Below are 22,621 nucleotides of genomic sequence, written 5' to 3' on the forward strand. Positions count from 1 at the left end.
TTAAAGTGGTTCTAAAGGTAGAAGGTTTTTTTTTTACCTTCATGCATTCTATGCAAAAGGGTAAAAAATGCATGAGCGCAGCGGCTCTCCAGGGTCTCTCTCCTCATTGGCTCACACAGCAATGGGAGCCATTGGCTCCTGTTGCTATCAATCACAGCCAGTGAACCAGTGAGGAGAGTGTGAGGGACGGGGCCAATCCACGCTCTGTGTATAAATGTCCATTTACATGTGCGTGGCTTGTGAGCGAGCCTGCTTGAGTGTTCCCATAGCAAGAGGCTTGCTATTGGGGGCTCTTGGCAGGGGGAAGGAGCCAGGACCATCAGCAGGGGACCCAAAAAAAAGAGGATCGGGCTGCTCTGTGCAAAACCATTGTATATGTTTGCTATTTTTTTTAATTTAGCCTTTAGAATCACATTAAGGACAGAAACAAAGTACTGCCTGGATTGAAAATGAATACTGCAACAAAGCTGGTTCTGGCATTTTTCATGGCCTATTCATTTTTATTTTTTTAATTTTGGCTGGAGTCCTGCTTTAAAAAAAGACCTTAACTTTACCAATTTCAGCCATATAAACTGGCTCTTAATCTATTCCTCAGTATACTGTCATGAAAATACCAACAATGAAGGAAAATGGGTATGACAACACTGCACATGCTGATTTTATATTTAAAGGAAATGGTCGTGGTTGTTAACCTTCTAAAAATGCAAAATGTCTGTCTGTCTCTGAGGAAGACATCAGAACTCTAACATACTTGCTTAGTAACAGCTAATCATGTAGCATTTTCAAAGCTATTCATTTCCTTCATTATTAAGTAATCTTTTTGTGATTACAACAAAAGTATAGCATGAGGGTGCAAAATATATCTCTAGCCTGAATATTTTAGTAGATTGATTTAAAAAAAAATCAATAATTTGCTACACCATCCTCTGAGTTTAGCTTTGTATATCTCATTTCAAATGGTATCATCCTGCAAAGTGTAATGCCATTTTTTCATATGTGTAAAAGGCTGTATGAGAGCACATATTTTTGCACTGAAAAAACAGTTGGGCTTTTAAAGAAAGCAGTACAAAAAAACAGACTAAACCACATAACCAATCATGATTTGGGTTACTTTAGTTAGTTGATAGATTGGTCATTGGAAGCTAAGGGTTACTTTACTTTGCACTTTGCCGTTTGCCAATCTTACGAAGTTAGATTTTGTATCAGCTTTCTTTCCATTTTTTTACATGATATACAAAATCATATTTTATTTTATACTTTTTTATGTCTACCTGTATTATAAGACAAACTAATACTGCTTTCCACCCACTTTCCAATGTATCAAAATGAAGGATGCAGCACCCTTGTGGACATTGTTGTATTCATGCTTAGATCAATCATGCACATTTCTCAAAATGAAGGAAACTAGTGCAATTATTTTTTATTGTGCTGCAAACAGAACAAGTGTAACAGTGCATCTTAATGGAAATGTTGATGATGCCCAGGTATTGTTTTTAACTATTTTTAATGTTGAAATTAGTAGATGGTTTGTGAGCATCAAAGAATTAAAAAATAAGAAAAAAGGAAAGCATCTAAGAAAAAAAAAGAGTTGTAGAATTTACCTAGTAGCAGAGCTCTGTATTTTTTTATTATGATATGATTATATACAGATCATTAATGGAAACACAACATATTTGTGTCCTTCAGTATTACTGTATATGTGTACCCATACACAGCTTACGTAGCATGTTTCCAAGTTTGACTTTTTAAACATATTTGACCATGAGTGTATCTGGGTGATTATGCTGGCTTAGAAAATCATCTATAACATATAATAAACCCTAGTAAGCATATAGCCACGATGAGCAGCTATCACTGTAATCAATTCACTAGACACCTTCATCGGTTTAGTGTAGGCAGATAATAATGACTAATGATTTTTGTTGGTGACTGCGCTATATGCCCCATGTTTTGCCTTATATAATATGAATAACAAGCTTATTTAGTAAAGCAACACAAAGCAGTGGTAATATAGAAAATACACAATCAAATAAAAATCATCTTGACTGATAAATTAAACTGAAATTCCTTTGCCTATTTACAACATTGTTGTGTTTCACAGCCAATGATTAATATATTATTTTTCTACAGAATTTATATAGCACCAGCAGTTTGCTGGTGCTTTAAAAAATTAGGCATAAAGTACAGTAGCAATACAATTCTATACAAGAGGGTTCAAGGGGACCTGCACGTTGGAGCTTACAATCTAAAGAGAAATCATCCTGATTCCATGAATGCAGTAATGTTGCCTTTTACATGGCATTATTAAAAAAAAAAGCCTAAATCCAAATTTTTTGACAATTCATATGTTGTTGACTTCATATATTCAGAAAATTCACATTACATGACACGAATGTCCCATTTTATGCTGTGGGAAGTGCTAATTAAACATATTAGCTTCCAAATGAAGTAACATATTTATTTTGACAGTTAATGCACTATATTCTTTATAATCCTATTACGAAAGTCCAGGGATTGGTGAAAAGTAGGAATATAAAAATGATATTAAAAAATTACTGAGCCTTGCAAAGGTGTTTGTTCAGGTTCACGTGATGCTGAACACCAAATAACAGAATTTATGATAAATAGCAAAGGAGCTAGCTATATATCATTTGCTACTGTAGTGCACATTAAAGACGATTAATGAACTGTGAAATGCATATTTCATCAGTTAAATTATTTACAGTCCAGACTATTTGCTTTATTTTTATACATATATATATATATATATATATTATGTTTTTTAAACTGTCAAAGCTGTTTTATTCTATATATTTTCATTGGCAGATTTTTGACATGCCATGATGGGGAATCTCTGATCTCACGTGTACTGGAGAACACAGAGACAGTAAGCTACTTATTGACTGCAATCTGTTTAATCTTCATCTGTTTAACTTTTAGCTTGCACAAAGCTTCTCACCCATGAGGGCATAGTTTCACTATATCTATACCCACGTTTGTCTCTTACCGATGAGCAGCAAAAATGCAAGCTGAGATCATTTTAAATAATATTCCTTAATTCCATGAGAAAATATGCGCCCCCACCCCAAAGGCTTAGCCTGTTCAAATTCACATGCCTGGCCACTGCTGAAAAGTTCAAGGGTAAAAAAAATTACACAGTAAGGGATTAAATGATTATTAATTCACTCCAGGTCAGATATTCCTTGGGCTTCCAGGACAGGAAAATCCCACAATGCAAACTTTGCATGTGCCAGACACACATGCGCTACACTTAAAATATCAGATTTAAAATGAATAAATAAACTTTTATATAGTATTTAGTTTACAGTAGTGTTTTCTACAATTTATACTTTTTACTGTATAGCATTAAATATAGTTTCACTAAAATGATAAAATATAATCAAATCTAAAATATAAATCTCAAATGTAATCAAATATAAATTAAAATATTTTAATACTGTTTTGGTACCAGCTAGATTTTGCAGGCAACACTGTACATGTCGTTGCCATAAAAGTTTATTGTATCAGCTGAGATTAATCAGGTTAGCCCTACTGAGTATTTGTAACGATGATACAAGATATTTGAGATGAAATAAAAGACTCACCAGTTAGAGATGGCTGTCGGATGAATCTGTTGAATGGTAAATCTAGAGTGAAGAGGTGTGCCAGTGATGTGTGCTGATCATCTTTTCCTACTCAGGCACTGTTATTGTTGTCAGGAGCTTCAGGGCAGACCTGTCAGGGGCTTAGCAGAGGAAGAGGGAGCATCAGCATCAGAAGCAGTTTCATACACAGGGAATCTCTATGAGCTACCTCCCTACGCCACACCTTCTGTGCTCGCCTGTCTTTCCAGCATACAAGCCACCCTGATTATAGAGCATCCACACACCTCCCTCTGTGGCATACACTCCCATCTGTGACCTGCGGCTCTGCATATGGCCAAAACTCTAGCTGATCATCCTCTCCTGCCACATGTTTGCTACCTTACCTGCTTCTGCTACTGCACATGACATAGAGCAGACACCATATGCCTGTCTATAGCCACAGTGCATCGTAATGCCTAGCTTCATTTAACATCCAAAGATGATATACTATTATTTTATGTCTATTGGTTGCAAAAAAATGATGAAAAATGTCAAAATTGGACCAGATGGCAAATGGTTAATAAACATCAGATTCTCAGGCTGTGTCTGCATCTTTTTTCATTTAACTCAAGGTCAAAGCCTCTGTTGAAAACATTTCTTTTTCTAAATCTCTATCTCAACCTAATGTCTGGGATACTGGATTTCTGATTTCTTTACCTGAACAGATAGAATGATATCAGTTTTGTAACCAAGTACTGAGAGCCCCCCCCCCCTCCATAGCCCATCTTACGTCAGCACACGGATGGTCGCTTACCACAGCCAGCTCTTCAGCCGTCATCATCACTGGCACACTGAAGTTACCTTGCTGTGTGCTTTGTCCTTTCCAGCCCTTTCTGTCTCTGGACAGCAGGTCACATTGTGATCCGCGCATAGAATAAACGCTGCAACTGACTGCTGTTTTGCTGTGTGCAACCCTATAACAAAGTGATAGCTCATGATATCTCTGGTCAGCGTGATTCTTTCAGGCTATGGGCTAAGAATACTGTAACGGAGATGATAATGGATCAGTTACCATAGCTACAAAGGCGGCATATTTGAGTACCATTTTATATCTAGACAGATGAAATCATCATTTGAAATGTGCGTGCGAAAATGGAGTGGTTTTTACTTTGATTTTAAAGAGCGCTAATATACAGGCTTTTATGTTAATAGGTCTTTTAAGGGCATTAGCAGAATTAACCCTTTTTGTTACCAATTGCAACAGTGGAAGAAATTACTTTATTATCCTTGAATTATTTTTTATTAATATCTTTACTTTTTATTTGTTTATTTTTTTTTCTTTAGCTATTTAGGAAACATCTTAAACAATGACAAAGGTGCAGGTAGTCAAGCTGATGAAATTGGAACTACCAAAGATACATTTCGGAATGAGGTATAACAATATCTTTTTTTTTAATAATAAAGTTTGCCAATAGAAAAAAACAATAATTTTATTTTTCTACCTTGTGAGCTAGGCGTGCCAATGCCACAGAGTGGACTAACCTGGTGGATGTACATGAATCCACAGAATGGGCATAACCTGGTAGGTTTCTATAAATCCACAGCATGGGCATAACCAGGTAGGTGTCCATTAATCCACAGAGTGGGCGTAACTTGGTTGGTGCCCATGAATCCACACCGTGCACGCAACCTGGTAGGTGTTCATAAATCCACAGAATGGGCATAACCTGGTGGGTGTCCATAAATCTACAGCATGGGCATAACATGGTGGGTGTCCATGAATCCACAGTGTGGGCATAACCTGGTGGGTGTCCATGAATCTACAGTGTGGGCATAACCTAATAGGTGTCTATGAATCCACAGCATGGGTATAACCTGGTGGGTGCCCATGAATCTACAGTGTGCGTGTAACCTGGTAGGTGTCCATGAATCCACAGCATGGGCGTATCCTGGTGGGTGTCCATGGATCCACAGCGTGGGCATAACCTGGTGGGTGTCCATTAATCCACACCGTACGCGTAACCTGATGGTTGTCCATGAATCCACAGCGTGGGTATACCTGGTGGGTGTCTATGAATCCACAGCGCGGGCGTAACCTGGTGGGTGTCCATGAATCTACATCATGGGCATAACCTGGTGGGTGTCCATGAATCCACAGCACGGGCATAACCTGATGGGTGTCCATTAATCCACAGAGTGGGCATAGCCTGGCGGATGCCCATGAATCCACATTGTACGTGTAACCTGGTGGATGGTCATGAATACACAGCGTGAGCATATCCTGGTGGGTGTCCATTAATCCAAAGTGTGGGCCTATCCTGGTGTGTGTCCATGAATATTGTTTTGTAGTGGTCAGAGTGTGTATGATTCCTGCCCTGCCAGGCCTGTGCTCAGATCAAGGGTCTGGTAGAACTTTAGGGAGAACCCCACCCTTTCCCCCCCATTTTTGGGGGTTGGGTTTCTTATAAAAGTCCTACCAGGCCTGAAGGGCCTGGTAAGGCTTTTAGGGGGAACCCCACGCACTTTTCAAAAAAAAATTTACTGGGAGGTCAACCTTCCTACCAGACCTGAAAGGAAGGGGCACGCTGTTTCTTTTTAAAGTATTTTTTGTTTTATTTTTGTTTTATTAGTTGTTTTTTTTTCGAGGAGAGTATTCTCCCCTCTGTCTTCGGCAATGTCCAGCAGCACACTACTTAGCAGTCCATCAGCTATCCATTGTACATTCTTAAACCAACAGCTTCAAGTGCACAATCTTACAGACAGGAGCCAGGTAGCTTGTAGCCACATGCAGGAGTACCGCTTGTCAGGAACGCATACACCCACCCACCAAAGGGTTGTATGCCCAGAGTGCACTTGACGATATCTTCTTGGGTTATATAATGCCAGTTGTTTATATTAGTTAAAAATTGGTTAGCCTTGTTGCAGTATAGTTAATTGCCATACTGTAGGCCAGTGTTCACCTGACTTAGTTCAGCATATTTACATGTGTTCAATTGCTTGTTTACTGATTCATGCATTGCTTAACTGCCTTGGCATAATACACCTATTTAATCTACCAAACGGTTGCTTGTTACCTATTTTCTGTGTATTAGAGTGCTAGTATGTTAACACTTTAGGACGGTGCACAGGTGTGGGTGGCCTTCAACCTATAGCCAGGTGTGTCAGTGGGGAGCAGTTTAAACAATCATGGCAAAATAGAGAACCCATCATATCAAGCATCTCCTGCAGGGGTAAGTGCTACAAAATTTGTTTTAACTCCTTTAAGACCACCCAACACATGTAAGCAGCAGCAAAAAAAAGTGGGTTTAACACCCACATGCTGCATATATGCGCCCCTAGCAGGCCTTTGTTTATGTGCTGAGAGCTCTCAGTGCAGGCTACAGATTGGTAGCTGGTGGGACTGGCTTCTGATCATGTGACTACTGTGACAGTGGTCACATGATTGCCAATCCCTCCCAACTGTATTTCGGCACTAATGTAAATGTCACCAAGAAGGGAAATGATGAAAAATCTTGACAAAGGCAACAGCAGGTAAAATATAACAGAGGCTGGAAGAAAGCCTTTCAATCTTCCATAATGCACTCCTCTATCTTTACCAAAGAGGCAGTGTGTTTTTCTCAACAAGTAGTTTGCAGCATTCTTAAAACAAAAATAAAATAATAATAAAAATGTGAAAAATTTACAAATCACAAATAATAGCGCAAACCAAACTACACAACTCAATATAACCACCACCAAATAAGTGCATATTAATAGTGCAAACAAAAAATCAAATAGGGAATCTCAATATAGTCCATTCAGAAAAGTCCATATAAACATGATCCTCAGTAAATGAAGTAATGAGATCCTCCTTCATAAGCAATGTGGTATTCAGTGCTCAAAAACACCCCATCAAAATGCACACTCACCATGTGCTAGTAATTAACCAGCATGTCAGTATATATCCAGCATTCACCAAACAGACTTCAAAGGACGATCCTCATGTGTTGGTATTACTCAGCATACTACTGTGTATCCAGCATATCACCAAACAAACTCCAGAGAAGATCCTCTCATATCCAGATTAGCACATGTGGGTAAAGAAAATACTCGCCATAGTGCAGTATCATCCAACAAATTTTTTGCCAAACAAACCCCCCTTAAAATCACACTCACAATGAGCAAATAAAACAAGGCTTTTTGTTATATCAGAGCTCCAGTCTCTGCATCCTGTGTCTCACCAGCCAGCCCGCATTCAAGATGGTAATAGTGCGATCACGTGATCCGGACACGTGCATCAGCATGAGTAGTGATGTCACAGGAAGGCCACACCCTGACGCGTTTCGTCCAATGACTTCTTCCCTCATCAGAAGTCATTAGACAAAACGCGTCAGGGTGTGGCCTTCCTGTGACATCACTACTCAACTCACAATGTTTGGAGGAGGAGGAATGCTGCCTATGACCCCAAGAACACCATCCCAACTGTCAAACATGCTGGTGGCAACATTCTGCTTTGGGGGTGTTTTTCTGCTAAGGGGACAGGACAACTGCACCGCATCAATGGGACAATGGACGGGGCAATGTACCATCAAATCTTGGGTGAGAACCTTCTTCCCTCAGCCAGGGCATTGAAAATGGGTCGTGGATGGGTGTTCCAGCATGACAATGACCCAAAACACACGGCCAAGGCAACAAAGGAGTGGCTCAAGAAGAAGCACATTAAGCTCCTGGAGTGGCCTAGCCAGTCTCCAGACCTTAATCAGATTGAAAATCTGTGGAGGGAGCAGGAGTGGACTGACAACTCATGGGGCCCTGGGGCAATAAGGGATCATGGGGCCCCTGTGTCCTCGCCCACACCAAAAAAAAATATGAAAAAGCCAATGAAAGGTACCAGGGGCATCTCATGGGGCCCCCTACTGACCCCGGGCCCTCGGACAGTGCCCGAGTGCTCAAATGGTCAGTCCTCGAGGTTCGAGTTGCCAAACGTCAGCCACCAAACCTTAGTGACTTGGAGACAATCTGACAAGAGGAATGGGCCAAAATCCCTCCTGAGATGTATGCAAACCTGGCGACCAACTACAGGAAATGTCTGACCTCTGTGATTGCCAACAAGGGATTTACCACCAAGCACATGTCATGTATTGTGAAGGGGTTCAAATACTTATTTCCCTCATGAACATACAAATCAGTGCATAATTTGTTAGACATGCCTTTCTTTTGAATTTTGTGTTGCTATTCTGTCTCTCAGTGTTACAATACACCTACCATTCGATTTTTAGACTGATCATTTCTTTATGAGTCAAAGTATAGAAGATCCTTGAGATGGAACAGCATGCCTAGATTACAAATAATGGAAATGCATACTATCTCTAAGAATAAATTGAGACTGCAAAATAGGAAAGGGGATGCGCTTATATCCCTCAAAAATATGATGTAAATGGGTAACACCATATCCCTACCATTTACTGTCATGCTGCAACTTGATATGTATTATTTGCCCATATCAGACTATATAAAGTTAAACCAATCACCTTCTGTAGCTGCTTAGCTTTTTTCCATAACTAATGCATAAGCCTATATGTGGGAAACATTCTGTTAAATGTGCACAAAGATTGGCACTCCACATCAATTATTAAGATTTCAGATTTTTTAAAATGTATTATTGCAAGAGTGAAATTTAAACATTTATTTGAAATGTTCTGAGATTATGCTATTCCTTTAACCATGTGTTGCAGCTGAGCTGCTAAATAATATATCCAAGAGTTTGAGAGAGCTACCCCTCCCCCACCCTAGGGAGCTGCAGATGTTCCAACCTAATCCTAGGAGATTTATTCTGCCACAGGGGTGAGCGAAACATAGTATCAGTTGTGCAAAATATCTTTAGTGGGAGCACAACTGGTGCATTATGCAGAAGATGTTTATCTATTCCACCTCTGATCAGGAGCTGATTGACCAACAGGGATCCTAGAACATTATGATATAGCCAACTCCTATTAATCCAACCATTTTAGGCTGGCCTTGGTTCCTTCCCTCTCTCCCTGTGCACAACCCCCCCCCCCCCCTGTTCTTTCTCCATTTTTTTTCACCTTTTACTCTTTTGCAAAATCAATAAAATCTTTGTTGAAAGGCATGTGGTTCAAATCTCTGCTGGAAACCAGCATGGGATATTTTCCTTTGTTGCAGAGTTTATCTCTACACTTTCCCAGAAGTATATGCGACCCCCTGACTTGATGTTGTAACTGTTGGTCTATGACCTCTTTTCTAACCCACTAGGAGTTTGTGTTAGAAATTCTATATATACCTTTTGTAATCCTTCCCACATTTAGCAATTTCACATTTACATATATGTATGATTTGATCATCTTCTATGCTAAGAGAAATTGTGCTCTGAGCTTTCTGATCTTTCTCTATCCACTGTGACAAGTTGGGGTTTTGTCGCTCACTGTTAGTGCAAAACAGTGAATTTAATCCATGCTAGAGGTACTTTTCCAGGATTTTTCTGTCCACTTTTATTTAAAACAAGTGAAAGTTCACATTAAACAGATTCCCACACAATGGTTTCCACTATCAAATGAACATAAACAGTAATCAAAAACAGATATATTAACAGCCCTCTACCAAAAGTGTCTTAATAAATATATACTATTAAGTCCTTGTGTTCAACAGTTCAATCAAAATTACTAAAGTGAAGAGTAGGTGCAGTCCGCAAAATAAAGTGCAGTAGTGCAGATACTATTACAGTGCAGGCATCACAGTACTGTTCTCCCCTTCTGTGTTCAGAAGTTCCCATCCAGCTGGTGAGCAGGGGAACACAGGAGGGGAGCACATCACTGTGGTGCTGGCACCTTAATAGCATTTGCACTACTGCACTTTATTTTGAGGATTGCACCTACTCTTCACTTTATTTATTTTGATTGGACTGTTGAACACAAGGACTTAATAGTATATGATATTTATTAAGACACTTTTGGTAGAGGGAAGCGCTATTACTAAATGTGTTTTCCAATTTACTTGTTATTCATATTGCACATTATTATCGCTGGTTTATATTTATTCATTTATTTGTCACAGCATAGGTACAATAATTGATTTAATAAACAGTAATCAGCCTCATGGCTCTCTTTGCAGCTCTACTGCTTAGGCCTCATGCCTTGGTCCTTCAGACCATCACAGTCCCCGTGTTTGTGCATAAAACACTGTTCCTTTGTCAGGCTGACTTTGTCTTTCCTGCAGCTCCCTGCTGCTCCTTCCTTCATAGGCTCATGCCTTTGACTGTTCTATCCTGGACAGCACGGTGTAGATATGCAACTCTCTGCTCACAGCACACATTGACCCCTTTGGAAAGGTGGGGTATTGACCTCTAATACTGTCTCTAATGAAGCAAGCTCACACCTGCATCATTAGTGTTCCCGTTTTCTCCAAAACCTAGCCTAAACTTCCTTATGAAACAGTGGCATGGCCTCGCCCTGCCACAACACTCATCTAAAGGGTGTTCTGGCTTGACTTCATTTAGACATTTCTACGTACCTTCTCTTATTAGCAACAATTTCATTTTGAATTTCCAAGACTAGTAGTTCTGGTTTTTCATATTTGCAAATGAAAACTTTGTTGCAGCTGGGTTACTGGCCGATTTCTTTTATTCTGTTGCAGTCTTCTTTCTTTTGCTGTATCTTGCACTTGTAGCCGGCTATGATTGGGCCCATAACCTGTTAGAAATCCTGTATTTAGCCCTACAGAACATACAGTGCACAGTCCTCATGTGTTTTGCTGCTTCACTGCAACAAGGAAACAGGAAACTTTATTCAGACAAAAGATATAGAGTGTACAATAGATGCAGCTACAAACTTATAAACACTGCCATCTACTGGTTGATGAATATATTTCTACTGAATACTGATGTACTTATTGCACAAAATACATGAACACTATATTCCAATCGTTTGACTATCCTCAGCTGCATCTAAGCTGCCTTACCTTTGTTCTTACCTCTGTGTCTACAGTCTGTAAACCCTTGTCTCTGGCTAAACAATTAAAACATTTCTGAATCATGGTTGTTTTTGTTTTTAACAAGTATGTTGTTTTTAGCAAAATTTGGCAAGAAACCTCTGATGAAAGGGTTGATGGTCTATTTTTCACTCCACCTTTTCTTAGGAACCTAATACTTTCTAAGTTATACACCATCTATCATCCCCGTAAAGATGTTTGCTTACAACGATATTACCCCTGATTTCATTTCAGTTTCTTATTCCTCTTTCACCGTGAATAGAATTAGGCCCTTGGAGCTCTTTTGGATAAAACAGGTATTCAATCTTCATTTCATCTTGTCATGATTCATCCTAAAACCTTTAACTCACTTTTTTCTTTCTTTGATATCTATTAACATTTTCCGTTATTTTTGAAATTAGTGATAAAATATGGACTACTGGTTCTCAGTTTTCTTCCATACATACTCACGCTGGTATCCCGTTAGCTTCTGAGAATCTTGTTTCACCTACAATGTGTTTAGAGTTTTTAGGTATCACGATCATCACCGTCTACATGGAGTTTTCAGTGCTGGCTGAAAAATGGATAAGGGGGAGTTTTTGGTCTTTTTCATGCTGCTTAAGAAGAAGATGACAGTAAAGGAAATATAATTTTTCTTGGGTCTTCCAGAGCTTGCGTCCTATATTATCACTAATGATCACATATTTTTATATGGCTATTTTGGATTAGCATCCCCCTTATGCCCATGTTTGCTTGACTTACAATTGAAAAGAGGGTTTGCATCTTTGGGCTGATTTTTTGTTCTTATAATAACTGATCTTTGTGGTGGGAATAATTTGTGATGGGCAGAGACTTAATTATGAATCTAAATCTTTGGGTTTTTTAGATTTTTAGAATGGGAACTGGAACTTAGGCCCCTGGCCTCCTTCATGGGTTAATAAAGTGTTACCAAAAAATAGAGTATTGTTAGAACTGTTTGTGCAATTTTAATTTGCTATAAACAGTTTTTGAAAGTTGAAATCTAGGCAATTAAAAGGAAAAAAACTCATGGATCCTAACATATGACAATCATATATATTATTTGCATGAAAAGGTCTACACCAATTTACTGATTTCATTTAAGTGTTTTTAACTAATGCATTGTGCCCTGATAAAAATGTTGTATGCAATACACATTGGTTAATATTATTACAGAAATAGCTACTAGCTTTATTTGGGGTTTATTTGCTAGTTCAACAGTATTGTTGCCATCTGATATTCTGATTTTGACCTGGATCTTGGCTGACTTTCCTCTCAGGATCTGGACTCTTTTGTTGTTGCTCATTGAGTTATGATATACTGAGGTGCAACAGTGGAAAAAACAGGATCAAATATTCAAATTTGCATATGTTTGGAAGTGTTATGGATTTTAACATTGGGTTTCAGTGCTAGGATCCGAGAGTTAGTGTTTTCTGCCCGCCTTATCCCTGACACTTAACCTCCCTCCAACATTTAAATCTTTAACTTAACCCTGAAACCTAACCTTGAAAACTTAACATTGATGCTACCACTTAATCCTTAACCTCACCATAACCGTAACCATAAGCAGTAACTGCTTTAGATGGAACCTTATGTCAAAGTATTCACTTCACAAGAGCCTCGTATGTTGCTAACCTCTTTGTGAAAGTGTTAGTTTGGTGGATGCCTCTGATGTCAATGCTTTTCTGAGTCACTTACCCTTAACAAGTGTAGCGCTACCTCCAGGGCCGCTTGATAATGCTTGTCCCCAGTGGTTGTCCTGACCTTGCAAGCCTCCCGATACCTTTGGCACTCTGGGTTCAGACATATTTCAACAGCATAGAATAATAATGCAAGAGACATAATTCTTTAGTAACACCTCTATATTAGTCTTTTTCAAAAGAGTAGACCACAATAATAATGGGTTTAGGATATACAACCCCAGCAGAACACTGGTAAAATAGGAATAATCAGCATCAACTATTAAACTGCAACCCAGCAGTAAGAGGGGAAGAAAAGGCTTGTTGACTTATCATCTCCCTCTAGGCCAAGGGCACCACAAAGGTGGATGCAGAGAATTATGTAAATGTATACTCCAACATAAACAGATATAAGTATCCTAATTTGAATAATAATGGCCTTATAGAGAAGAGGTCCCTTTACCTAAAGATTGCAACTTGAGTCCTGTGATGTGTAAAGTTCCTGATATGGTGGTGTTCGTTGTCTTTTGTTAGCAATGGTGGAGTCCATAAACAGCAGTGAATAATGGTAATTCAATGAAGTTAAACAGATAGCCTTCGGAAATGCTCAAAGCAAAGATCACCTGATACTGAGGTGTAAAGGTATCTGCATGCAATGTCTCTAGAGTGATGACAGAAAGAGGTTGGGCATCCGCCTGCTTACCAATCCCATTGATAGCATGGCCTGTCAGCACAATGAGCAGAAATGTCAGAAAGACTGGACAGTGACAGTCTTGATGCAGAGAAGCTTATGTGATTTCGGTGTGGCGATCGGTGTCACTGCTGTGCTGAACTGATGTGCAGAGTCCAAGCAATCTATCTCTGGAGGAGAAAAGCAGTCCCCATGTGTTCAGCTCTGAATCCCATGCCAAAAAAGCAAGCCAGTTCCTTTCTGTAAAATATATCTGCTCTCCCAGCAACCTTCTGGTTCCCCAGCTCTCTGGTAGTTGTAGTTCATTTAGCACTCACAAGTACAGTATGCATTGGCTATAGGACTACAGGTCCCAATATACTCTGCTGTCAGAAGAAATGGATCCACTCTAATAGCAGGAAGTGGTGTAGAGGTCCCAGTACTGGGCACTAGGGGGAAAAGGATTAATCATAGTCTCATCTGTAAATGTCCCTGAAAGGCATACTGATATAGCTGACACCTGGCTACACAAGCATGCAGTCACTGAAATCAGAGTAAGTACAGAAGTTTTTAGAGCATAACAGCCAGGCAACATTTTTCTTAGCTATGGTAGCCTACATTATCTCATGAAGTTTTCTTATAACTCCTGAACACTGCTCTTAACCTAACCACGAACTAATACCTAAACCCTTAAAGTGGTATTAAACCCCAAACCAAAAATGTAATATCTTGAAGCTAACCAGTTATTTGATGTTGTGGCTGCATTAGTTGTCTTTTCCCCTCTGCTTTCACCTGGTGATCTGGCCAGTAATACACCTTCTGTATTGGAGTGTCTCCATTCTGGATGAAGAAACACAGGGTCATGCAGCGATTTTTCAAAAGCAAATTTTTTGAAGAAAAATTTTTTTTTAATTTGAATGCACAAAAACACAATATATTGTCCAATTATGTGGTAAAATATAAAAGATGATGGTATGCCGAGTAAATACAGTTGCAAGAAAAAGTATGTGAACCCCTTGGGATTACGTGGAGTTTTGCATGAATTGGGCATAAAATGTGCTCTGAAGGTCATCTAAGTCCCAACAATAGAAGAACAGTCTGCTGTCCATAATACTACACAAACATTAGATGTTGCCATGGTTTAATTGCACATAACATGTAAACATTCACAGTGCAGGGAGGAAAAAGTAAGTGAGGCCCTAGCTTAATGACTTCTCCTAGAGCTAGGGAGTGAGCCAACCTTGACTCCAATCAGTGTGATGATATTGGATGTGTTGCTGACAGCTGTCCTGCCCTTAAAAAACACACACCTGTTTTGGGTTTACTGGTTTCAAGAAACACTGTCTGATGTGAACCATGCCTCGCAGAAAAGAGCTCTCAGAAGACCTACGATCAAGAATTGTTGACTTGCATGAAGCTGGAAAGGGTTACAAAAGTATCTCCAAAAGCCTTGATGTTCATGTGTCCACGGTAGGACAGACTGTCTACAAATGGAGAAAGTTTAGCACTGTTGCTACTCTCCCTAGGCGTGGTCGTCCTGTAAAAATGACTGCAAGAGCACAGCGCAGAATGCTGCATGAGGTAAAGAAGAATCCCAGAGTGTCAGCTAAAGACCTACAGAAATCTCTGGCACATGCTAACATTTTTGTTGACACATCTACAATAAGGAAAACATTAAACAAGAATGGAGTACATGGGAGGACACCACGGAGGAAGCCATTGCTGTCCAAAAAGAATATTGCAGCACGTTTGAAGTTTGCAAAAGAGCACCTGGATGTTCCACAGCACTACTGGCAAAATATACTGTGGACAGATGAAACCAAGATTGAGTTGTTTGGGAAGAACACTATGTGTGGAGAAAAAAAGGCACAGCACACCAACATCAAAACCTCATCCCCACTGTAAAACATGGCGGAGGAAGCATCATGATTTGGGGCTGCCTCAGGGCCTGGACGGATTGTTGTCATTGATGGGAAAAAGAATTCCAGAGTTTATCAAGACATTTTGCAGGAAAACGTACGACCATCTGTCCGCCAACTGAAGCTCTGCAGAGGATGGGTGATGCAACAGGACAATGACCCAAAGCATACAAGTAATTCAACAAAACAATGGCTGCAACAGCACAGAATACGCCTTCTGGAGTGGCCCAGTCAGAGTCCTGACCTCAACCCGATTGAAATGCTGTGGCATGACCTTAAGAGAGCGATTCACACCAGACATCCCAAGAATATTGCTACACTGATACAGTTTTGTGAAGAGGAGTGGTCCAAAATTACTCCAGATCGTTGTGCAGGTCTGATCTGCAACTACAGGAAACGTTTGGTTGAGGTTATTGCTGCCAAAGGAGGGTCAACCAGTTATTAAGTCCAAAGGTTCACATACTTTTTCCGCCCTGCACTGTGAATGTTTACATGTTATGTGCAATTAAACCATGGCAACATCTAATGTTTGTGTAGTATTATGTTCAGCAGACTGTGTTCTTCTATTGTTGTGACTTAGATGACGTTCAGAGCACATTTTATGCCCAATTCATGCAAAACTCCACGTAATCCCAAGGGGTTCACATACTTTTTCTTGCAACTGTATATACCAAACATGACATTCTTTAAAACTACGCACGCCCCGTTCAATGACGACAAACTGCATACATTTTTAATATCCATAGGCAACGCTTTAAAAGCCTTTACAAGCTACCATTTTAGATTTACGGAGGAGGTCCAGAATTACTGCCCTTGATCTGATATTCGCGACGATACCTCACATGCATGGTGCAACCGTTGTTTACATACCGACACGGGGTCAACAGGTGCACGGGAGCGCATATGCTTTTTTTAGTTATTTACATTTTTTTTATTATTTTTACACTGTCCCTTTCATTTTTTTTTAAATCACTTTTAATGCTGTCACAAGGAATGTAAATATTCCTTGTGACTGCTATGGGCATTGACAGGTATTTTTTTTTAGAAATCTGGGGTCTATTAGACTCTAGATATCTCCTTTGCCCTTACATGATCTAATCTCACCAAGATCGGTGTGATCAGATACTTTCCCAATTTACAAATGGTGCGCTTTATATCCTGCAAAAGTGATGAAATGCTCGTAGCTTCCGATTTCTTAGACTATAGGGATGATTGGCACCATTCCGGTCTCCAATCAGCCCTATGGTCAGCTGGCAGAAACACCAGCTGTATTCTCAGGTTCCCCCAATGGCACAGACCCCCCGAGAAGGCCATGGAAAGCAGTGGGGGAGGGGGGGCATCTTCTCCCACTGCTTGTAAAAGCAATCCTGCAGCTAATTAGCCACCAGGGTTGCTTTTACATGAAAGCCGATCGCAGCTGCAGGCATCATCCTGGTATAACCACTCAAACTCCAGTGATGTACCAGTACGTCGCTGTTCCTTGTTGGGTATATATTCTATGTTCTTTTTTTTATGCAGCCTGCTAGAAAAAGTGTGTGGTATGCCCACCATTAGAATATACCACCCTGCATCCACCCACTTCTAATAGTGGGCACACATGAAATGTTGAACGAAAAAAAACGAAAAAAAAAAGAACCTAACAAATTTTTCTATTCCAATCAGTTGATGTGGATGAAGAAATCTCTGCCACAAATGTTTTTTTTTAAATATATACCAAAGCACAGGGACCATCCACCCACTGGCCACCCATGCCCCCATGCTTCGGCATACAGTATATGCTCCTTTTTAACTGTGGATGAAAAATCTCATCCAACAGCGCTGCACACACCGTATATTCTGAGAGCAAGAACCTGTTGCTGTCAGAATAAACAGGTCAGTTCTGCAGCTGAATGGCATTCCTGCAAAGAAAGCAGCAATGGTTAAAAATAAAACAGTAACAATAAAACAGTAACTCAATTAAACAACTTTTTTATTGAAATATGTGCCAAAAATATTATAAAATATATATGCCGAAGCATAGGGGACATCCACCCACTGGCCATCCCAGGCCCCCATGCTCCAGCATATATGCTCTTTTTTTTAACTGCGGATGAAAAATCTCATCCAACAGCACTGCACACACCTACTTATGTATATTCTGAGAGCAAGTTCCTGTTGCTGTCAGAATAAACAGGTCAGTGCTGCAGCTGAAAGGCATTCCTGCAAAGAAAACAGCAATGGTTAACAATAAAACAGTAAAATTGTAACAGTAGAACAGTAACTCAACAACAACAAAAAAACTACAAAATTAAAATTATTTTTTGTACTTGTACTTTTTGTTTTTTTATTTTTTTTTACTTTTTTTGTTTTTTTGCAACTTGAATTTAAACAGATTATAGGGTTTCTCAAAATGCGATAGCCAGTTTCCTGACTACCTAACATCTTTCAAGACCCTGTGCAAATATGTGCCCTGAACTGTGCCGTGCTGTACCCTATACTAGTACTCCACTAGTGTGTGGTAGCGATGGAAGCAGTCCTTGAGGCAGAGACCAGCTTGGCCAGGACAGGAGGGACAAAAAAGTGGGTGTCATGCCTAATTCCATGCCTGCTACAGACACATCTTTTTTGGGGTGTCCTTTGGGTTGGGGTACCAAGATTGGCATTGGAAAAATGCTTCTCATGCAGCCGGCTAACTGCATCTGGGTTGGGGATTTGGGCCATAGCACCTTCTGGATACAAAAGGGCCGTGATGATCTCTTCCTGAAATTTTAGGAAGGATCCACTACGTCTAGTTGCTTTGTAAAGCACAAAAGCATTATATAGAGCCAATTGAAATAAATAAACAGACACTTTTTTGTGCCAGCTTCTGGCGTTTCAGGAAACTAAGTACAGCTTCATCATCTGGTTGTTGAAGTCCACCCCTCCTATGTTATGGTTATAGTCATGGACACAGAGGGGCTTCTCATCAACACCAGCTGCCGTGGCAATTTGGATGGTCATGTCTGCGTGAATGGAAGACAGGATGAAAACATCCCGTTTGTCCTTCCACTTCACTGCAAGCAATTTCTCCTTTTTCAAGCAGGCTTTTTTCCCCTTTCTAAGATGGGTATTTACAAGTCATTGGGGGAAGCCGGTTAGGTCGCACAGTGCCACTTGTGCCAATTCCAAGACTGTACAAATATCTAAATAGTGGCACACTTGAATAAAAATTGTCCTTGTATAAGTGGTACCACATGTGGAAAAAGTATGACACCAAGTCCCAAACTATCTTTCCACTGCTCCCCATGTAGTCTGGGCATCCTGGGGGCTCCACGTGACTATCTGCTCCCACGTAAATCCGAAACTTATATGTATAGCCTGTTGACCTCTCACAGGTCACATCTTGACCCCATATCTGGCACAGGTGCTGGGGAGAAATTGTATGAATGCAAGGCAGCCAGAAAAACTAATGAGGGACTCATCAACACAGATGTTTTGCTAGGGAGTATAGACATCTGCAAATTTTTGGCTAAGGTGATTTACGAGGGTCAAATTTTGTGGAGTCGGTCAAATTCAGGGTCACCCTGAGGATGACAGAGTGTATTGTCGCTGAAATGCATAAAACGCATTATATTCTATTATCTATGCCTGGCCATGGCAGCAGAGAACACGGGCATATGATGAATTGGGTCTGTGGACCAATACAACCACAATTCATTTTTTTAGCAATGCCCATGTTGAGGGTTAGGCCCCAAAAAACTTTAAATTCGGAAACCATAATGGGTTTCCATGCAAATGGTCTGGCAAGGTTTGAATTTGGGTTGGCGGTGATAAACTGTTGTGCATATAAATTGCTTTGATCCACAATCAATGCATACAGATCTTCAGTGAAAAAAAGCTCCAAAAAATCAAGGAAAGTAGTTAAATTTGCTGTTTCCACCTGAATTCCGGATTGGGCAGTGAATGGGGGAAGTATGGGTGCTGCAGAATATGTGGGCTGCCCATTGGGATTTGAGAGCACATCTGGAAGGATGCTAGGGGCTCTACGGGCCTGTGTGCGAATTCTTGGTGGCTGTGGGACACTACTTATGCTTGCCACCGCACCAGCTTGTACTGCACTTATGGGACTCGCCACGTCACCAAGTGATACTGCAGTGCTGGCATGTATAAGACCAGGATGTACTAGGCCGCCGGTACTTGCCAGTTTACCAAAAAGTAGAGCGGCACTAGTACTGGCACTCTGCTGCATATGAGAATCATCATGCAATTGTAACATCTCAGCAACCTGTGAATGAGACCAGGTATGCTTGACCTTAGCAGGGACCTCTTCTCCATTGTCTGAGCTATCTGTCAGGGTGCGGCTGCTGTCTACAGGTTCGTATTCTGAGGCAGATTCCTTGAGGCTTCCCCTTCGCTCTTATATTCCATTCTCAGAATCCTGTAGGCCTCTTCACTAGAGTACCTTTCGTTGGACATTTTGGCCACTAAATTTATAGGTGACTAGTGCGACTCACAAGAAAAAGAGCACCAGGGACTGCTTGAACCACTAGAAAAAAATGTACCTGCAAGTGCTAACAGAGATCAGGCCTGATTCTGTGAACACTGCGATTTTGTCTGCAATACATCAAGTAACAGTGATCTACTGACACTGCACTTGCTGGGGGAGAGGGGGGGTAAGCGTAGGGGCTAAACGCAGGTGCTGACAGGTGCCAGGGCTGATCCGGATAACGCTGCATTTTTGGGGACACTATACTAATGTGAACGCTGGTATAGTGCCAATCTGATCAAAGATATTGATCCATTCAGACACTACACTAGCAATGTAGGTTTATTGTGTATGTGCGCGTGTTCCTGGTAATCAAGGGGTTAAATGAGATGACAGCTGTAATGACAGGCAATCTGACACTATCTGGGAGTGACGCTAACTGATGCGAATGCTATCTGAAGTCACCGGTGACACTAACACAGTGATCAGCAAAAAATCTGTTCACTGTACTAATGGCACTGGTGACAGGGCAGTGAACGGGTTATCTGGGGGGGGGGATCAAGGGGTTAAAGGTGACCTGAATGTGTTCTGTGTGTAAGTGTGCTATTTGTACTCACTGTGTCTTCTTTCTTCTCTCTTTGGGACGGAATGTGTCATCACTTTCTGTACCTGCGTAAGTGTTAACATAGTACAGGAAGATCCCTGATAGGCCAGGGATCGATCGTCCGATTTAGGCCGAACATCACTGGCCTAAATTGGATGATCCCTTGGGGACCGAATCACGGCATCCGTGGGTCAGCAGGGGCGTGCATGCACTCCCCTGGCCCGCAATCACCGCGGGAGTGCGAATCACGTATATATACATGATTTTGTGCACAAGTGCTATTACTGCTATAGGGCAGACGGGAAGAGGTTAAAGCAGCACTTCCTAAAGACCAACAACAAAAACATTGAGATAGTGAACACTTTGGGCAGGATTTGGTAATGTATAGCATAGTGTACAGAGTCAGGAGTGAGAGAAACAGAAGAGAGGGAGGGGGAGAGAGGAGGAAGGAAGGGATAAAGAGGGGAAAAGAAAGAGAGAAGGGGGCGAAGGAAGGGAGAGAAAAGGAAGAGAGAGAGGGAGGTTAGGAATGGGGGAAAACAGGGAGAGTGTGGGGAGAGTGAGAGAGAGGGCGTGAGCAAAAGAGAGGGAGTAGAAAGAGGGGGAGGAGGGAGGTAGAAGGGGAGGAGAGAGGGAGAGAACAGAGAAAGGAGGAGGAGGGAGACAGCAGAGAAGAAGGGAGGGGAGGGAGAGAGAGGGAGAAAAGAGAGAAAGAGGGAGGGAGGAAGGGAGAAATAAAGAGAGAGTGAGCGGGGAGAGCGAGGAAACAGACAGTAGAAGGGTAGAGAGGGCATGAGGAGGAGAAGGTTGAGAAAGAGGGGGGAGAGTGAGAAAGAGGGGTAGAGCAAGAGAGACAGTGGCAGAGCAAGAGAGAGGGGTAGGGAGGGAGAGAGAAGAGTAGATCAAGAGAGAGATCAGGGCAGAAAAAGGAAGAGAGAAGAAGGAGGCAAGGAAGAGTGAAGAAAGAGAGGAAAGAGAGAGAAGTTGTAAAGAAAGAGAGAGAGGGTGAGGAGACACAAGAAGGAGAGCAAGAGAAAGGGGGAGAGTGAGAAAGAGGGGATACCAATAGGGAGAGAGAGGGGAGGAAGAATGAGGTGGAGAGAGAGAGAAAGAGAGAGTGACATGGCTCACATTACATGCAGTCAGGGTGGATTTGATTTAAATCAAACTGATTTAAATCACGATTTAAATCACTAGTCAGTAAGGCTTGATTTAAATCCTAGTTTTCTACATAAAGACTAATTCTTGCTGTTATAACTTTAATATGCAAGTAGATGAAGATTTTTAGAATAACAACTTTTCATATTAGTTTTTTTATCCCCAGTTTAATCGGTTAATCATTCATTTTTGGACAACTTTTCTGTTGTACTTAGGAAGGAGAAAAATAATCATTCCCTTAATAATAACAATTTAAATAGATTTATTCAACTGAAACAATATCATTACAGCATATGTTATTTGCTTAAACAAACATCCATGTTTGTTAACTAATTTGGCTAAACAAAATATATATATTTTAAGAAACTTAGACTGTCAGCCCCTTCCTCCTCACACTTAGTTTCACTTTCTTCTTGTGCAGATCTATTCCACTCCAAACAATCAGAAAAATATTGTTTCTATTCTATTCACTGAACTTCTTGAAACTTAGCACTGAAGGGGTTGATTCTGTATTCATAGGTTTGTAGAAGTTAGGATTAAGGTCTTTTTCTTAACTCTGTTCATGTTATAACATTTTTGCTGT

General features: G+C 40.6%; 1 protein-coding gene across 5 annotated transcripts in view; it reads right to left on the reverse strand.

The window, feature by feature from the left end:
- The window catches only part of SLC24A2 (solute carrier family 24 member 2), a 256,795-nt gene extending 252,214 nt beyond the window's left edge, over nucleotides 1-4,581 (reverse strand). For 2 of the 5 annotated variants that reach the window (XM_089693970.1, XM_089693966.1), the window contains exons 1-2: nucleotides 4,399-4,580; nucleotides 3,606-3,745 (exon numbers count right to left, since the gene is read on the reverse strand). The gene's annotated coding sequence lies outside the window, so the exon portion shown is untranslated. The other 3 variants (XM_089693969.1, XM_089693968.1, XM_089693967.1) reach the window with 3 other exon arrangements.
- Nucleotides 4,582-22,621: the final 18,040 nt, after the last annotated feature.

This window comes from Staurois parvus, unplaced genomic scaffold, assembly GCF_062004578.1.
Source record: "Staurois parvus isolate SC_StPar_1 unplaced genomic scaffold, SC_StPar_1.0 ptg000644l, whole genome shotgun sequence".
NCBI lineage: Eukaryota > Metazoa > Chordata > Amphibia > Anura > Ranidae > Staurois > Staurois parvus.